The 17,531-nt window shown below is 42.1% G+C and overlaps 1 protein-coding gene across 1 annotated transcript in view; it reads left to right on the top strand.

The window, feature by feature from the left end:
* Positions 1 to 17,531, top strand: part of LOC311108090 (kinesin-like protein KIF26A) — a 111,187-nt gene that overhangs the window by 62,462 nt on the left and 31,194 nt on the right. The gene's annotated exons all lie outside the window — the stretch shown is intronic.

Here is a 17,531-nt window from a genome sequence, read left to right as displayed (position 1 = left end):
GATTTTAATTCTATTTTTACAATCAACTCAGTCTCATAATAGCTTGCCATATCATAAAAAGTACCTGTCAACATTAGAGAATAGCTTGCCATGTCGTGAAAAGGACCTGTCAACATTAGAGAAGACAGCTCCTGAAGTCCGCCTAGCTAATCTCCAAAACCCTCGAAACCTCATCCATCACCCCATCTTGTTCTCTTAGCTCTGGGGGTGAGCTCACTGAGCTCCTAACAGCTCCCAACAGCCATCCTTATGAGGGGGGTCCTAGATTAGTGGACTAGATGAGATTCTGATTATGTCATCAGCTTGCTGTACAATCGCCCATCTGCTGCTATGGGACAGGGATACCACCATGCCTTGACTAGTGACTGGTCGCTATTAATGAATAGCCAGCTAGCGCCCAGCTGTCAGAAGTCAGTGAGACTGAAGCGTGAACCTTAAACCCTCAGCCAGACAGAATAAGAGAGGACACAGGCCTGTGGCACCATGAAGATACATCTGCTGGCAGATTACTAACTTTATGTTAGGCGCATACGTTAGGCGTTTGGAGCAGTTTCATTGCTGGGCCATGCCTGCAGACACTTGTTTCTCCACTGTTTCTTCTTGGCATACTGTAGGCTAGTGTTCTAACCTTGCCAAGCAGTGTTCTTACAGTGCAGTGTTTACACAGGTGCAAATGTATTATATTATTATATCATATTTAGTCCCTTTTGGGTGTGCTTTTGTTTTTACTTACTCCCTTATTATGTATTGTAGATCATTGGTATAGTTTTTTTTTACATCACCCTTTGCCATAATATTTCATTTTATGCATTGAATTTGCCATATATTACATTTAAATGTGTATTAAGCGTTTATAGATAAATGCGTTGTGTGTTTAACAATGCAATAAAAGCCACAGGGTATTGTACAGGCACCCTTTAGGCCTATGCAGGCTGGAAAGACAGAGCAACTTGAAAAAAACTTGGAAAGGGTAGAAATAGAACTGCCCAATAAATAGCGTTTCACTTTGATAAAATCCCCTGGAAGGAAATACTGTTAGGTAATCACATTATATATCCATTAAGTCGAACTCCGTGAACAAGCGATTACTTTTTAACCTACACTTGTATCACGTATCCAAGGACATATTCGCAAATGGAGATAAACTCACAAGAGAGACAACATTCAGCAAGTTCTCATATGATAGCCTTAGGGTAGAATAAACTACTCACTTTGGAAGGCGGTAGAAGTGGACTTTGGATAATCTTTGTTCATTGAATTGTCAACGGCCGCCACAACTGCTGCTGCAACGCCCAACTGTCATTTGTGAATGAGAGAGGCTATGTGATTTACATTGCGAGAGAGTAGAGAGACCACCATGTTCGTCTCTCTTTAGTTAGTTTTGGAAAAGTGAAGTAGATAGCACGCTGAGGAACTTCTTCCCGCGCTTGGAAAAGGTTGTTGCTTGCGATTGGGGATCTACCTGATTGTTTTTGGAGAGGAATACTTTTGTGAGAGAAAATAAGACCTGGTTGGACCGAGAATTTTAGGTAAAAAAAATTACTCTCTATTCTCTAATGTTCAGTTCAGGTGCAAATGTTCGCTATTTGTTTTACTTGACGTCGAATGCAGTGATACAAACGATATTATAAATTGGGTGATTCGAGCCCTGAAAGCTGATTGGCTGACAGCCGTGGTATATCAGACCGTATACCATGGGTATGACAAAACATTTATTTTTACTGCTCTAATTACTTTGGTAACCAGTTTATAATAGCAATAAGGCACCTCTGGGTTTCTGGTATATGGCTAATATACCACGGATAAGGGCTGTGTCCAGGCACTCCACAGCCCTTAGCTGTGGTATATTGGCCGTATGCCACACCCCCATCGGGCCTCATTGCTTAAGTGTAATTAGTTGTCCATGTTCAAACATGTTTTAAATTACATTTTGGTGGGAAATGATACATCCCCGTGCTACACCATATGCACTGCCAAGTGCCATAATGACCACAGTTGAATGCAATCCAAGTATAAAGGCCTATTGCTCTCTCTCTCTCTCTCTCTCTCTCTCTATATATATATATATATATATATATATATATATATATATATATATAAAATCAAATCAAATTTTATTTGCCACATGCGTCAAATAAAACAGGTGAAATGCTTACTTACAAGCCCTTAACCAACAATGCAGTTTTAAGAAAAATAAGTGTTAAGTAAAAAATGGATAATAAAAAAATTAAAATAAATAAAAAATAATAAATAACTAAAGAGCAGCAGTAAAACAAAATAACAGTAGGGAGGCTATATACAGCGGGTACCGGTACAGAGTCAATGTGCGGGGGCACAGGTTAGTTGAGGTAATTGAGGTAATATGTACATGTGGGTACAGTTAAAGTGACTATGCAAAGATAATAAACACAGAGTAGCAGTAGCGTAGGAAGGATACAAATAATCCAGGTAGCCATGATTAGCTGTTCAGGAGTCTTATGGCTTGGGGGTAGAAGCTGTTAAGAAGCCTTTTAGACCTAGACTTGGCGCTCCAGTAACACTTGGAGTCTTTGACAATTTTTAGGGCATTCCTCTGACACCGCCTGGTATAGAGGTCCTGAATGGCAGGAAGCTTGGCCCCAGTGATGTACTGGGCCGCAAGCACTACCCTCTGTAGTGCCTTGCGGTCGGAGGCCGAGCAGTTGCCATACCAGGCAGTGATGCAACCAGTCAGGATGCTCTCGAAGGTGCAGCTGTAGACCTTTTTGAGGATCTGAGGACCCATGCCAAATCTTTTCAGTCTCCTGAGGGGGAATAGGCTTTGTCGTGCCCTCTTCACGACTGTCTTGGTGTGTTTGGACCATGATAGTTTGTTGGTTATGTGGACACCAAGGAACTTGAAGCTCTCAACCTGTTCCACTACATCCCCCGTCGATATATATATATATAGCACTAGTCAAAAGTTTGGACACACCTACTCATTCCAGGGTTTTTCTTTATTTTTACTATTTTCTACATTGTAGAATAATAGTGAAGACATCAAAACTATGAAATAACACATATGGAATCATGTAGTAAACAAATGGTATATGGAATCAAATAGCCACCTTTTGCCTTGATGACAGCTTTGCACACTCTTGGCTTTCTCTCAACCAGCTTCACCTGGAATGCTTTTCCAACAGTCTTGAAGGAGTTCCCACATATGCTGAGCACTTGTTGGCTGCGTTTCCTTCACTCTGCGGTTCGACTCATCCCAAACCATCTCAATTTGGTTGAGGTCGGGGGATTTTGGAGTCCAGGTCATCTGATGCAGCACTCCATCACTCTCCTTCTTGGTAAAATAGCCCTTACACAGCCTGGAGGTGTGTTGGGTCATTGTCCTGTTGAAAAACAAATGATAGTCCCACTAAGCCCAAACCAGAAGGGATGGGGTATCGCTGTAGAATGCTGTGGTAGCCATGCTGGTTAAGTGTGCTTAGTGGTTAAGAGCGGCAGGTAGCTTAGTGGTTAAGAGCGTTGTGCCAGTAACCGAAAAGTCGCTGGTTCTAATCCCCGAGCCGACTAGGTGAAAAATCTGTCGATGTGCCCTTGAGCAAGGCACTTAACCCTAATTGCTCCTGTAAGTCGCTCTGGATAAGAGCGTCTGCTAAATGACAAAACAAAAACAAACAAACAAACAAATTCTAAATAAATCACAGACAGTGTCACCAGCAAAGCACCCCCACACCATAACATCTCCTCCTCCACGCTTTACTGTGGGAAATACACATGCGGAGATCATCCGTTCACCCACACCGCGTCTCACAAAGACAGCGGTTGGAACCAAATATCTCAAATTTGGACCCCAGACCAAAGGACTAATTTCCACCGGTCTAATGTCCATTGCTCGTGTTTCTTGACCCAAGCAAGTCTCTTCTTATTATTGGTGTCCTTTAGTAGTGGTTTCTTTGCAGCAATTCGACCATGAAGGCCTGATTCACACAGTCTCCTCTGAACAGTTGATGTTGAGATGTGTCTGTTACTAGAACTCTGTGAAGCATGTATTTGGGCTGCAATTTCTGAGGCTGGTAACTCTAATGAACTTATCCTCTGCAGCAGAGGTACCTCTGTGTCTTCCATTCCTGTGGTGGTCCTCATGAGAGCCAGTTTCATCATAGCGCTGGATGGTTTTTGCGACTGCACTTGAAGAAACTTTCAATGTTCTTGAAATGTTCTGTTGGACTGTCGTTTCTCTTTGCTTATTTGAGCTGTTCTTGCCATAAATGGACTTGGTCTTTTAACAAGTAGGGCTATCTACCTTGTCACAACACAACTGATTGGTTCAAACGCATTAAGAAGGAAATCATTTCCACAAATTAACTTTTAAGAAGGAACACCTGTTAATTGAAATGCTTTCCAGGTGACTATCTCATGAAGCTGGTTGAGAGAATGCCAAGAGTGTGCAAAGCTGTCATCAAGGCAAAGGGTGGCTATTTGAATAATCTCAAATATATAATATATTTTGATTTGTTTAACACTTTTTTGGTTACTACATGATTCCATATGTATTATTTCATAGTTTTGGTGTCTTCACTATTATTCTACAATGTAGAAAATAGTAAAAATAAAGAAAAACCCTTGAATGAGTAGATGTGTCCAAACTGTTGACTGGTAGTGTATATGTATGTTTTTTTTATTTATTTTTTTAAGTTTTTCTAGCAAAGACTACTGAGGTTCATGGTATATCTATATATTTAGCCAATATATGATGGAAGAATTTGATGAAACTTATAAAAAGAAGAGCAAGTATTATTGTACATTTGTATAGCTTTTACATATAGGTTATTCAGTTGTAAAGACAGCTCTCCAATCCAAAATGTTTTCATGCTCTTGATCAATATTCCATATGCTACCGGTTTTTATATTTCATACTTCCGTTTTGTTTATAACCCATTGACCCAAAAATAATGCATGTATAGATTTTTGAGGGAGTACGTATTTAGGCTATGTGTGGTGTAAGATAGTGCTATTATTATGGTTAACTGACCTCCATACCTCCTATTTAAAAATGCAAAAGGTCATTCTGTTGGCCTCACAGTAGGCCAAGCTCTCTCAGTACCTGTGGGAAAGTAAGGGGCAAGGAGGTTAGAAGTCACACAGACTCCAGCTGGTCCACTGTAAAACCACTGTACCCTCATAGGCGGCTGTGTGGTGCCAGGGTACAATTTAGAAAGAATGGTCACGTCTGTCTCAATAGTTTCTCAAGGAGGAGGGAGAAAGGGGAAACAGCATTGTTTTGTTGTTTAAACACCCTGGGCATCGACTGTTAACGACGCCGACCCGTATTTGTATGTGTAGGCATTAGGGGTTTAAGAAAACATGGCCGCATTGTGTGGCAAGTTAACGGCTTAACTCAACAGGCTGTGGTAGGAAGTCCATAAACTGTGCAGGAGACACACTTGTGTGAGAAAGTATAGATTTGAATTTGCTGTTGTAGCCCTGCTGCTGTGTAGTGTAAGCATACTACTTCCCCTCTGGTCTGTTTGTAGAGAGAAGGAAGTGGACAGAAGCAGAGCACATAAAGACTGGGATGGAATGTTTATTGGAAACAGTAGTCATCTCTTTGTCCCCTATCATATCACTGTAATCAGAAACATCTATTTGTCCCCTATCATATCACTGTAATCAGAAACATCTCTTTGTCCCCTATCATATCACTGTAATCAGAAACATCTCTTTGTCCCCTATCATATCACTGTAATCAGAAACATCTATTTGTCCCCTATCATATCACTGTAATCAGAAACATATTTTTGTCCCTTATCATATCACTGTAATCAGAAACATATTTTTGTCCCCTATCATATCACTGTAATCAGAAACATCTCTTTGTCCCCTATCATATCACTGTAATCAGAAACATCTCTTTGTCCCCTATCATATCACTGTAATCAGAAACATATTTTTGTCCCTTATCATATCACTGTAATCAGAAACATATTTTTGTCCCCTATCATATCACTGTAATCAGAAACATCTCTTTGTCCCCTATCATATCACTGTAATCAGAAACATCTCTTTGTTCCCTATCATATCACTGTAATCAGAAACCTATACAGTAGACACACAGTATATATATGTATGGCTGTGAGCATAACTTTCAATACTATCAAGGCTATCTGTCAAGTGCCAAAACATTGGTGACCTACTGTTTGTTTGTGTGTGTGTGGGTGTGTGTGCGTGTGTGTGTGTGTGAACACAGGTGTATTCTCCTCAGAGAGATCTATAAAGAGAAGCCACTCCTAACACAGGTGACAGTAGGTATCATTCTCTACACAGTTGACACTGTCATCAATAACCAGAAGTCGTTCTCCCCTGGTTGTTTTACAGTTAAGTCCCATGGTGTAAATTCATTAAGGACGCTTCCTCCAGAAGGCGTAGAAATGTGATTATTTCAAGAGGTGTACTCTGCTCAAAGCTATCACTTCAATTTCAGTGTGATATTAGAATGATAATATTGGACTATCTTGTGTCAGTTAAAATGTGGAAACCATTGATGTTTCAGCATTGGTAGCGTCACTGACACTTGTTGGACAACGTCACTCAGGTCTTCGGTATCATTTACATTTACATTTAAGTCATTTAGCAGACGCTCTTATCCAGAGCGACTTACAAATTGGTGCATTCACCTTATAGCCAGTGGGATAACCACTTTACAATATGTATATATATATATATATATATATATATATATATATATTTTAATCCCCTTCAAACAGATGTACAATATTACGCCTTTACCTCTTAACAGTAACACCCACAGTCTCCACAGTCTGTCTCTTTCAATGGGCCGTGAGACAAAAGCAATGATGTGCGGGGTTGGGGTTGTAAAGTATCGCAATGTCCCCCCCAAAAGCCTCTTGTCGGGAGTGTCACCAAAGTGTGCCTGGCTACCGCCACCCATGTCTGGGTCTATGGGCATGCAGGGCCCAGCGCAGACACACACGGAGAAGCGACATGGGGACATTCTCCCGTTCAAAGGCATTGACTCGTTACAAAGCGTGACAAAGGGAGGTCACAATTCTGCTCTTTCCCCTGGAAAAGGACTCCGGCATACATTTTGACAATAGAAAGCACAGCCAACAGCATGCTCTTAAATCTCTGGACAAAGGGAGAAGACCTTCCAATGGTTTTGTGTTTGGGCCTGCTGTACACAATTGGGTATTGATGAGTCAGGGAGAGAGGGTGGATGGTCTTCGAGAGACTCTGGGTCTTGCTGGGAGCTTACATCTGTGTGCAGGACTATTAGAAACTCGACAGCTGTTAAAACATAGATTATAGACTGACAAAAGCCAGACCGCTTTGTATCATTGTTACGGGAAATGCTTGTCATGCATTACCATACAGACACACCAGAACTGATATTGCAAGAATTTGAGTCCAGACTCCAGACAGAAGGCAATAACTCAATTGAGACCTTTTAGTTTGGGTCCCTTTGTAGTTGGTTTCTCATCCACCAGTCATGTCTCATGTGATAAGGCCGTCTATACCAGAAGAACCTCTCATTCCTCTCGCATGACATTGTGCACAAAAACACAAGCGACATTCTCAACAATGTTTTTTTTTCTCCCCAAAGGTTTTCAAAGTCAGATAACGAACAGGTTGTTGGAACGCAGAGCTCCCTGGTGCCTAGAACAGATTGCAGCATCTGGCAAAGCCTGTCCAGTCAACGCCCCCCTTCACTCCCTCGTCTTCTCCACCAAGACCCCAACCCCCTGTAGGCCCATTCCCATGCTCCGCTGCACCAGACAAAAGCACTCAATCACCGAGCACTGTTGCTGAGGATGCCTCTTTCTGCCCCTGACCTCCGGCTCACTCCAACACAACATAAACCTCAGTGACATATAGGGGGAACTCTCACCCCCGCCCGTGCACCCACGCCTTAGACAGAACCCGCGGGCAGGGCCTAGCGCAGTTTATTAGCAACCTTAAATCAACCTTTACACAATGTCCAGTGTGAGGCCAGAGGACTTGTGCATTGTGTGTTGTTGAGGTACTACGAGCAGCTGTCATGAGTTCAGTGTGCGTTCAAGTTCGGTCAGATGTGGGAGTTCACTGTTCAGAATCAGGACCTCTTGGGAAGGTGTTTGAATAATGAGTTGAAAGGGAAACGTTTCACTGACAGTGTTTGAGTGTTGGTGATGGTAATAGATGTGTTCAGCTGCGTTTATATTCTTTAAAAAAGGTGTCTAGCAATGTAATCTATTCCTCATGAGGACTCAACAACCTGTGTTGATATTACTAGACTTTGTTGAGCTACCCTATTCTGTAAAAATATGTTCTCAATCAGATGGTAAGGTAGTACAGTAAAGCGGGTATTTTTCAGGTCTTTCTCTTGGCTCACATTCATATTTACCCCTGCAGATATCTTACACCACCCATCAAAGAAGGAAACCTTTGAGCTAAAAATCTTTGTTGAGTGTGTTATCCTTCCTCTCTGTCTCATCCTATATTTTCTGCTAAGGAGGGACTACTTTTTACCGATCTGAGCCCTTAGGTGGTCTCTAAATGTCTTGGTCTGAACAGTTTTCTGCTAGAGTAACGTCCTTTAGTGATGTGGAGGTCAGCTGTTTGTTCACCCGCACCCGCCCGAAATTGCTAATAACCCATCCGCAACCGGCCGACTATATGTGATAAAGTGAAAATCTGAGGCCCGCACCAGTCCCTAACCCGCAAATATAGAAAATGCGCTGTACAGTCAGAGATGGCGGAGAGATTTTTTGACAGGCCTTTTGTTTCTGCTTATAATTTCCAACATTTTGGTAGGCTATTTGTTAGTCAACTTTTCTATAATTAGATACAGTGGGGGGAAAAAGTATGTAGTCAGCCACCAATTGTGCAAGTTCTCCCACTTAAAAAGATGAGAGAGGCCTGTAATTTTCATCATAGGTACACGTCAACTATAACAGACAAAATGAGAATTTTGTTTCCAGAAAATCACATTGTAGGATTTTTAATGAATTTATTTGTAAATTATGGTGGAAAATAAGTATTTGGTCAATAACAAAAGTTTCTCAATACTTTGTTATATACCCTTTGTTGGCAATGACACAGGTCAAACGTTTTCTGTAAGTCTTCACAAGGTTTTCACACACTGTTGCTGGTATTTTGGCCCATTCCTCCATGCAGATCTCATCTAGAGCAGTGATGTTTTGGGGCTGTCACTGGGCAACACGGACTTTCAACTCCCTCCAAAGATTTTCTATGGGGTTGAGATCTGGAGACTGGCTAGGCCACTCCAGGACCTTGAAATGCTTCTTACGAAGCCACTCCTTCGTTGCCCGGGCGGTGTGTTTGGGATCATTGTCATGCTGAAAGACCCAGCCACGTTTCATCTTCAATGCCCTTGCTGATGGAAGGAGATTTTCACTCAAAATCTCACGATACATGGCCCCATTCATTCTTTCCTTTACACGGATCAGTCGTCCTTGTCCCTTTGCAGAAAAACAGCCCCAAAGCATGATGTTTCCACCCCCATGCTTCACAGTAGGTATGGTGTTCTTTGGATGCAACTCAGCATTCTTTGTCCTCCAAACACGACGAGTTGAGTTTTTACCAAAAAGTTCTATTTTGGTTTCATCTGACCATATGACATTCTCCCAATCCTCTTCTGGATCATCCAAATGCACTCTAGCAAACTTCAGACGGGCCTGGACATGTACTGGCTTAAGCAGGGGGACACGTCTGGCACTGCAGGATTTGAGTCCCTGGCGGCGTAGTGTTTTACTGATGGTAGGCTTTGTTACTTTGGTCCCAGCTCTCTGCAGGTCATTCACTAGGTCCCCCTGTGTGGTTCTGGGATTTTTGCTCACCGTTCTTGTGATCATTTTGACCCCACGGGGTGAGATCTTGCGTGGAGCCCCAGATCGAGGGAGATTATCAGTGGTCTTGTATGTCTTCCATTTCCTAATAATTGCTCCCACAGTTGATTTCTTCAAACCAAGCTGCTTACCTATTGCAGATTCAGTCTTCCCAGCCTGGTGCAGGTCTACAATTTTGTTTCTGGTGTCCTTTGACAGCTCTTTGGTCTTGGCCATAGTGGAGTTTGGAGTGTGACTGTTTGAGGTTGTGGACAGGTGTCTTTTATACTGATAACAAGTTCAAACAGGTGCCATTAGTACAGGTAATGAGTGGAGGACAGAGGAGCCTCTTAAAGAAGAAGTTACAGGTCTGTGAGAGCCAGAAATCTTGCTTGTTTGTAGGTGACCAAATACTTATTTTCCACCATAATTTGCAAATAAATTCATAAAAAATCCTACAATGTGATTTTCTGGATTTTTTTCCATAAATTTGTCTGTCATAGTTGACGTGTACCTATGATGAAAATTACAGGCCTCTCTCATCTTTTTAAGTGGGAGAACTTGCACAATTGGTGGCTGACTAAATAATTTTTTTCCCCACTGTACATCAAATAAAATTGTATTGGTTATACACACATATTTTGCAGATATTATCGCGGGTGTATTATGTTCCTAGCTCGAACAGTGCAGAATACCTAACAATAAAAAACAGAATTTTAAAAAAGGAATGTAGAAATATTAGAATGAGCAATGTCATAGTCTGGAATATACAGTTGAAGTCGGAAGTTTACATACACTTAGGTTGGAGTGTCAAGGGGTGCTGAAGGTGGGTGTGGTGCATGAATCAAGCGCAGGACGCAGAAGCTCAGTCCAAAAGACTTTAGTGCAATAATCACGTAGAAAATAAGCACAATAAGCCCGAAGGCAGAATCACGGCGCACACAGGCGTCAAACAAACGGCGCACTAACATGTGCGAAAACCCTCTCCAAAACACTGGAGGGAAGTACGTAGCTCCAACACGAAAACAGAAGAGCAATCACACACAAAGACAAACACAACCAATGAGAACTAAATAGGACACTAACGAGGACTAACAAGACACAGGTGTACAACATAAAGACAAAACCAAACGAACATGAAACATCGATCGGTGGCAGCTAGTACTCCGGGGACGACGACCGCCGAAGCCTGCCCGAACCAGGAGGAGGAGCAGCCTCGGCCGAAACCGTGACATGGAGTCATTAAAACTTGTTTTTCAACCACTCTACAAATTTCTTGTAAACAAACTATAGTTTTGGCAAGTCGGTTAGGACATCTACTTTGTGCATGACACAAGTAATTTTTCCAGCAATTGTTTAAAGACAGATTATTTCACTTATAATTTACTGTATCACAATTCCAGTGGGTCAGAAGTTTACATTTACTAAGTTGACTGTGCCTTTAAATAGCTTTGAAAATTCCAGAAAATGATGTCATGGCTTCAGAAGCTTCTGATAGGCTAATTGACATAATTTGAGTCAATTGGAGGTGTAGCTGTGGATGTATTTCAAGAATACCTTCAAACACAGTGCCTCTTTGCTTGACATCATGGGAAAATCAAAAGAAATCAGCCAAGACCTCAGAAAAAGAATTGTAGATCTCCACAAGTCTGGTTCATCCTTGGGAGCAATTTCCGAATGCCTGAAGATACCACGTTCAACTGTACAAACAATAGTACGCAAGTATAAACACCATGGGACCATGTAGCTGTCATACCGCTCAGGAAGGAGACACGTTCTGTCTCCTAGAGATGAACGTACTTTGATGCAAAAAGTGCAAATCAATCCCAGAACAACAGCAAAGGACCCTGTGAAGATGCTGGAGGAAACAGGTACAAAAGTATCTATATCCACAGTAAAACAAGTCCTTTATCGACATAACCTGAAAGGCCGCTCAGCAAGGAAGAAGCCACTGCTCCAAAACCGCCATAAAAAAAGCCAGACTACGGTTTGCAACTGCACATGGGGTCAATAATCATACTTTTTGGAGAAATGTCCTCTGGTCTGATGAAACAAAAATAGAACTGTTTGGCCATAATGACCATTGTTATGTTTGGAGGAAAAAGGGGGTTGCTTGCAAGCCGAAGAACACCATCCCAACCGTGAAGCACTGGGGTGGCAGCATCATGCTGTGGGGGTGCTTTGTTGCAGGAGGGACTGGTGCACTTCACAAAGTAGATGGCATCATGAGGAAGGAAAAGTATGTGGATATATTGAAGCAACATCTCAAGACATCAGTCAGGAAGTTAAAGCTTGGCCGCAAATGGGTCTTCCAAATGGACAATGACCCCAAGCATACTTCTAAAGTTGTGACAAAATGGCTTAAGGACAACAAAGTCAAGGTATTGGAGTGGCCATCACAAAGCCCTGACCTCAATCCTATAGAACATTTGTGGGCAGAACTGAAAAAGTGTGTGCGAGCAAGGAGGCCTACAAACCTGACTCAGTTGACTCGAATGAGTAGGTGTGTCTAAACTTGTGTGACTGGTAGTGTATATGATGGTGTGTGTATATGACATTATTATTATTATATGAATAAAAAAGGTGTGTACAGCAGTAGTTATTTAAGATGAGCCTTGACTAGAATACAGTGAGGGAAAAAAGTATTTGATTTCCCTGCTGATTTTGTACGTTTGCCCACTGACAAAGACATGGTCAGTCTATAATTTTAATGGTAGGTTTATTTGAACAGTGAGAGACAGAATAACAACAAAAAAATCCAGAAAAACGCATGTCAAAAATGTTATAAATTGATTTGCATTTTAATGAGGGAAATAAGTATTTGACCCCTCTGCAAAACATGACTTTGTACTTGGTGGCAAAACCCTTGTTGGCAATCACAGAGGTCAGACGTTTCTTGTAGTTGGCCACCAGGCTTGCACACATCTCAGGAGGGATTTTGTTCCACTCCTCTTTGCAGATATTCTCCAAGTCATTAAGGTTTCGAGGCTGACGTTTGGCAACTCGAACCTTCAGCTCCCTCCACAGATTTTCTATGGGATTAAGGTCTGGAGACTGGCTAGGCCACTCCAGGACCTTAATGTGCTTCTTCTTGAGCCACTCCTTTGTTGCCTTGGCCATATGTTTTGGGTCATCGTCATGCTGGAATACCCATCCATGACCCATTTTCAATGCCCTGGCTGAGGGAAGGAGGTTCTCACCCAAGATTTGATGGTACATAGCCCCGTCCATCGTCCCTTTGATGCGGTGAAGTTGTCCTGTCCCCTTAGCAGAAAAACACCCCCAAAGCATAATGTTTCCACCTCCATGTTTGACGGTGGGTATGGTGTTCTTGGGGTCATAGGCAGCATTCCTCCTCCTCCAAACACGGCGAGTTGAGTTGATGCCAAAGTGCTCCATTTTGGTCTCATCTGACCACAACACTTTCACCCAGTTCTCCTCTGAATCATTCAGATGTTCATTGGCAAACTTCAGACGGCCCTGTATATGTGCTTTCTTGAGCAGGGGGACCTTGCAGGATTTCAGTCCTTCACGGCATAGTGTGTTACCAATTGTTTTCTTGGTGACTATGTTCCCAGCTGCCTTGAGATCATTGACAAGATCCTCCCGTGTAGTTCTGGGCTGATTCCTCACCGTTCTCATGATCATTGCAACTCCACGAGGTGAGATCTTGCATGGAGCCCCAGGCCGAGGGAGATTGACAGGTCTTTTGTGTTTCTTCCATTTGCGAATAATCGCACCAACTGTTGTCACCTTCTCACCAAGCTGCTTGGCGATGGTCTTTTAGCCCATTCCAGCCTTGTGTAGGTCTACAATCTTGTTCCTGACATCCTTGGAGAGCTCTTTGATCTTGGCCATGGTGGAGAGTTTGGAATCTGATTGATTGCTTCTGTGGACAGGTGTCTTTTATACAGTTAACAAACTGAGATTAGGAGCACTCCCTTTAAGAGTGTGCTCCTAAACTTAGCTTGTTACCTGTATAAAAGACACCTGGGAGCCAGACATTTTTCTGATTGAGATGGGGTCAAATACTTATTCCCCTCATTAAAAGGCAAATCAATTTATAACATTTTTGACATGCATTTTTCCGTTTTTTTGTTTTGTTGTTATTCTGTCTCTCACTGTTCAAATAATCCTACCATTAAAATTGTAGACTGATCATTTCTTTGTCAGTGGGCAAACGTACAAAATCAGCAGGGGATCAAATACTTTTTTCCCTCACTGTATTCTAGTCAAGGCTCATCTTACTGCTGTACACACCTTTTGGACGCAGACGCTGGAATCAACAATGTAGAGGTTTACTTAACACTGAGCAAGAGAACAACAAAGCGTGAGTACACGACATGACACTAACAATCTCACACAACACAACACTGAACAGTCCAGGGCTATATAGGGGTGGTGATGAGATGATGAGGTGCAGGTGCTCTGGAGGTGATTAGGGTGCGTTGGGTTTCCATTCCGGTGTTGCCGAGGTGGTGCAGTCAGACCGGTGGCTCAGTAGACCGGCGAATCAGAAAGCCAGAGGGGAGCAACGGGAGGAGACGTGACAACACCCCTTGACCTTTTACAAATGTTTATTGTGTTACAGCCTGAATTTAAAATTGATTACATTGAGATTTTGTTTCACTGGCCTACACATAATACCCAATAATGTCAAAGTGGAATTATGTTTTTAGAAACTTTTACAAATTAATTAAAAATGAAAAGCTGAAATGTCTTGAGTCAATAAGTATTCAACCCCTTTGTTATGGCATGCCTAGATACGTTCAGGAGTAAACATATTCTTAAGAAGTCACATAATAAGTTGCATGGACTCACTCCTTGTGCAATAATAGTTTTTAACAAGATTTTATTATGACTGCCTCATCTCTGTACCCCACACATACAATTATCTGTAAGGTCCCTCAGTTGAGCAGTGAATTTCAAACACAGATTCAACCACAAATACCAGATACGTTTTCCCAATGCCTCACAAACAAGGGCACCTATTTGTAGATGGGTAAAAAAAAGAAGCAGACATTGAATATCCCTTTGATCACGATGAAGTTATTAATTACACTTTGGATCAATACACCCACACGCTACAAAGATACAGTGCCTTGCAAAAGTATTCATCCCCCTTGGCGTTTTTCCTATTTTGTTGCATTACAACCTATAATTTAAATTGATTTTTTATTTGGATTTCATGTAATGGACATACACAAAATAGTCCAAATTGTTAAAGTGAAATGAAAAAAATAACTTGTTGTAAAAAATCTAAACAATAAATAACGGAAAAGTGATGTGTGTATATGTATTCATGAAGCCCCTAAATAAGATCTGGTGCTGCAACCAATTACCTTCAGAAGTCACATAATTAGTTAAATGAAGTCCACCTGTGTGCAGTCTAAGTGTCACATGATCTGACACATGATCTCAGTATACAGACACCTGTTCTGAAAGGCCCCAGAGTCTGCAACACCACTAAGCAAGCGGCACCATGAAGACCAAGGAGCTCTCCAAACAGGTCAGGGACAAAGTTGTGGAGAAGTACAGATCAGGGTTGGGTTATAAAAAAATATCCGAAAATTTGAACATCCCACGGAGCACCATTAAATCCATTATTAAAAAATTGAAAGAATATGGCACCACAACAAACCTGCCAAGAGAGGGCCACCCACCAAAACTCACGGACCAGGCAAGGAGGGCATTAATCAGAGAGGCAACAAAGAGACCAAAGATAACCCTGAAGGAGCTGCAAAGCTCCACAGTGGAGATTGGAGTATCTGTCCATAGGACCACTTTAAGCCGTACACTCCACAGAGCTGGGCTTTACGGAAGAGTGGCCAGAAAAATACAATTTCTTTAAGAAAAAAATAAGCAAACACCTTTGGTGTTCGCAAAAAGGCATGTGGGAGACTCCCCAAACAAATGGAAGAAGGTACTCTGGTCAGATGAGACTAAAATTGAGCTTTTTGGCCATCAAGGAAAACGCTATATCTCGCGGAAACCCAACACCTCTCATCACCCCGAGAACATCATACCCACAGTGAAGCATGGTGGTGGCAGCATCATGCTGTGGGGATGTTTTTCATCGGCAGGAACTGGGAAACTGGTCAGAATTGAAGGAATGATGGATGGCGCTAAATACAGGGAAATACTTGAGGGAAACCTGTTTCAGTCTTCCAGAGATTTGAGACTGGGACGGAGGTTCACCTTCCAGCAGGACAATGACCCTAAGCATACTGCTAAAGCAGCACTCAAGTGGTTTAAGGGGAAACATTTAAATGTCTTGGAATGGCCTAGTCAAAGCCCAGACCTCAATCCAATTGAGAATCTGTGGTATGACTTAAAGATTGCTGTACTCCAGCGGAACCCATCCAACTTGAAGGAGCTGGAGCAGTTTTGCCTTGAAGAATGGGCAAAAATCCCAGTGGCTAGATGTGCCAAGCTTATAGAGACATACCCCAAGAGACTTGCAGCTGTAATTGCTGCAAAAGGTGGCTCTAATAGTTATGCACGCTCAGGTTTTCTATTGTTTTTACTTATTTCTTGTTTGTTTCACAAGAAAAAATATTTTGCATCTTCAAAGTGGTAGGCATGTTGTGTAAATCAAATGATACAAACCCCCAAAAAATCCATCCAGGTTGTAAGGCAACAAAATAGGAAAAATGACAATGGGGGTGAATACTTTTGCAAGCCACTTGTTGCCCTAGAATACTAATAAAATAGTGCTCACCAGAATAATGTCATAAATCGACAGAATGAATGGTTCAATCAAGTTGACATCGGTAAAGTTTTCTCTTTCATCTCTGCTTCTCTCGCGCAGCAAAGATGTTTAAGGACCGGGGAGAAAATGCAATTACTCTAAAAATGACATCAGTTTGACCTGTTTTAAGGAAATTAAAAGCTGTGAAAACTACCCAACATGTCCATTTAAGTGGCTGAAATACTATCAGCTTTTAAACTGCTGATTTAAGATAGCAGCTTTAAAGACGGTCCGTAACGGCACATTCATTCTCTCAAGATGCTGAATGAAATAAATTATATTTCTCCACTCCTGTTCCCGAGTCAAAGTGTACATTTGGTGTATAATTTTACTGCAAGAAATGAATAATTCTTTGTACATTATTTTTTGACCCCCAATTTCAATCTTGTCTCGTTGCTGCAACTCCCCAATGGGCTCGGAGGTGAAGGTCGAGTCATGCGTCCTCAGAAACATGACCCGCCAAACCGCGCTTCTTAACACCCGCCCGCTTAACCCAGAAGCACCAATGTGTCAGAGGAAACACCATTCACCTGACAACCGAGGTCAGCCTGAAGGCACCCTGCCCGCCACAAGAAGTCTCTAGAGCGCGATGAGCCAAGTAAAGGCCCCACGGCCAAACCCTCCCCTAACCCGGACAGCGCTGGGCCAATTGTGCGCCGCCCTATGGGACTCATGATCACGGCCGGTTGTGATACAGTCCGGGATCAAACCCTGGTCTGTAGTGACACTTCTAGTGCTGAGATGCAGTGCCTTAGACCGCTGCGCCACTTGGGAGGCCAGAAATGATTCATTCTGCAGGAGTTCATATTATATTAGGCTATGTGTCAAGATTTCAAGATTTTACTATTCCATTTAACCCATCTGAACAGTAGCTTACAGTTCCCTTGATGTGCCATTTTGAAGTCCTCCTCTTGTGACTGTCGATTTTGCATAGCGCCTCCCAATTACAACACATAACATAG

This window comes from Coregonus lavaretus, assembly GCF_964263955.1.
Source record: "Coregonus lavaretus genome assembly, chromosome: 33".
In the NCBI taxonomy this organism is placed as follows: domain Eukaryota; kingdom Metazoa; phylum Chordata; class Actinopteri; order Salmoniformes; family Salmonidae; genus Coregonus; species Coregonus lavaretus.
Note: the sequence above shows the minus strand (reverse complement) of the source record. Positions and strands in the feature narration are given on the sequence as shown.